The 2,929-nt window shown below is 32.1% G+C and overlaps 1 pseudogene; it reads right to left on the minus strand.

Annotated features, from left to right (window-relative positions):
* Positions 1-1,856: 1,856 nt before the first annotated feature.
* On the minus strand, positions 1,857-2,725 carry LOC124964130 (acidic leucine-rich nuclear phosphoprotein 32 family member E-like; annotated as a pseudogene).
* Positions 2,726-2,929: the final 204 nt, after the last annotated feature.

A 2,929-nucleotide genomic window follows, 5' to 3' on the forward strand; every position in this document is an offset into this window, starting at 1 on the left:
TTGAAATTTATTTTATATTAATAGATCTACTTCAGATTTCTCATGCTCATTTTACCCTTCTTTTGCTTTTAACCTATTGGTGTATTAATATTTGAAGTGTGACATATGTATAGTTATTGTTTGGTTTTTACACATGTTGAAATTTTATACCTTTTAATTACAATATCTAGGTCACTTATACTTAAATTAATTATTAATATTGTGAGAAAAAGAACACCTGACATGAAGGACAGTGGAAAATTGGGCAAATGATAGGTTCAATGATCTAATATTTAGCAAAATGGGTTGAGTAGTCCTGCTGTCAGGCTCAGAGAGAAGATTGTTGGAATACTTTCATTGCAGTTGTTCGTTCTCTCAGGTATCAGATGGTATACAGCAACAGATTTATTTTATTGTTTGTTAACACTTTTTGTTTTGCAAATAAAAAATAATATATACATATATATAAACATAGGCAATCTCTTAGGTATCCCATTATGGTTTTAATGTGAAATTTTCTGAAAACAAATAATGCTGGATATTTTCTCATATGCTTATTTGCCATTTGATTATCTTCTTCAATGGAATATTTCCTGTTTATGTGTTTTGTTAATTTTCACTTAAATTATTTGATGATTGTTGAGTTTTTGATTCTGTATATTTTGTAAATAAGTATGTGTATTACAAAAAAATGCATAGACCTTGTCCTTCATGATTAAAAACCATGAAACTAAATTAAAATAAAGTACCCAAATACTCTTAATCATAAAAGAAGTCAATGCCTTCAAATTAAAGATCCTTGGATCACCTCTAAGAAAATAATCAACTTAATCAAGAGACTATTGTCATTTCATATTATAACTGACTGTAATTTCATTTAATTTATAATAAGTTAAAAATCTGTGCCTGGTATGGACATAGTGGTACATGCCTATAATTTCAGCAACTTGGGAAGCTGAGGCAGGAGGATTGAAAATTCACAGACAGCCTCAACAACTTGGTAAGGCCCTAAGCAATGTGGTGAAACCTTGTCTTAAAATAAAAAAAATTTAAAGAAGAGCTGGGGCTGTCGTTCATGGTTAGCCCCTGGATTCAATCCATGGTATTAAAAAAAAATCTTATGCTAAAATGCACCAAACTTTACCTATGTAAAAGCAATTGTGTTTTAATTATGGACTAAAAATTATTAATACAATGAGGTTGAATTAGAAAAAGTTAGATTCTAAATAAATTGCTAGAGGATTTCTTTTTTAAAATTTTATTCTTTAGATATATTTTATGGCAAAATATTCCAGAAAAATATCTCTAGATAACACAATAAAATTTTATTACCAAAATTAGTTATATTGTATTTCAGCAGGAATAATAGTTTTCTTTTTTTTAATTTTCCTTTTTTTCTTTTTCTTTTTTTTCTTTTTAGTTAACTATACATGACAGTAGAATGTATTTTGGCAAAATATATACACATAGAGTTTAACTGTTTCTATTTAGGTTCCCACTCTTGTGGTTGTACATGCTGTGGAGTTACCCTGGTCGTATATACAAATACAAGGTTAGGAAAATTATCAATTAATTCTGTTGTCTTTCCTATCTCCCTCCCTACTCCTTTTCTTCATTTCCCTTTGTCTAATCCAATGGATGAGAATTTCTTAATGGGGAGAGTGTCAGTGAAATTTTTTCTGTACATACAATACAATCACTATCAGAATAGTAAATCTTTTTAAAATTTTTTATTTACTTATTTTTTATTTATACGGACAGCATTTTGATTCATTGTATACAAATGGGACACAACTTTTCATTTCTATGGTAGACTAGTAACTCTTAATTGGAATAGTAACACACAAACAGCAAACTCACACTTTGCTGATAAAAAGTTACACATAGTCTTTTGTATGGATAGCTATCATACATGAAGAAACAAAGATGTGATTACTCTCTTGCATACACGGGAATGTTAGGGAGTCTGGTCTAAGAATGATCCAGTCATCTTCTTCCTCTCCGTCATCTTCAGCATCTCATTTCTTCCCCCCTCCAAAACCTTCTTTTTCTCTTCTTCCCTTTCTTCAGCATAGTCATAATCATCTTCTTCAGCCTAAATTTCTTCTTTAATCAAATATGAGAGGCCCACTTCCTTTTTTTCCTCTCTCATTGCTGAGCCTGCTTTGTCTTCATCCTCCTCCTTCTCTTCTTCCTCCTCTCCCTCATCCTTCAGGTGGACCAGCTTCATCTTCCTCTCATCTCCATCGTCTTCATCTCCATCATCTTCATCTCCATCCTCCTCCTTCTCTTCAGAATCTGGTACTTCTTTATTCTCCTGATCAAATCCATTTAACTGTGTGATTTGTTTCAATAGTTCAAAAATACTTTCTCTGTAATCTAGGTTTCTGGTCTCTCAATTAAACAAATCAAGACTTTTCAAATGTTTTAAGATTTTGCAGAGCTTCTACTGTACTAAGCTCTTTGATTTTGTTTCTACTCGGATTGAGACAAGTAAGATTTGGACATTTTTCTGGCAGGACTTTCAAGCTGCAGAAATTATGTTGTTACCAAGTTCCAACTTTCAAAGTTTATTTAAGCTGGAAAGTTGGGCCAGTGAATTTAATTCCATGTTAGCCATGTTTATAACTCTAATTATTTAAAAGTGGAATTCAGACCTTCAATTTCTTTATTGATACACAGGAAATTATCAAGAACTAACTGTCACCTTCTCTGGGGCTCCATTCCTTAACTCCACCTTCATGTCCTCCTCCTGCTCTTCTGCTACTACTCCCCTTATTTCCCCTTTCCTGCCTCTCCTACTACCTCCCAACCGTAAAATTTTAAAATATTTGAAAATGAATAAAAAGAAACATAAATGTAAATGCCCACTACCACCAGATTGGTGTGGGAAAGAAAGAAGAATGACAAATGAAATCTAAGGAGTTGGGACACTAACTCAACTGCCTCT

Source organism: Sciurus carolinensis, chromosome 14 (assembly GCF_902686445.1).
Source record: "Sciurus carolinensis chromosome 14, mSciCar1.2, whole genome shotgun sequence".
Taxonomy (NCBI): Eukaryota; Metazoa; Chordata; class Mammalia; order Rodentia; family Sciuridae; genus Sciurus; species Sciurus carolinensis.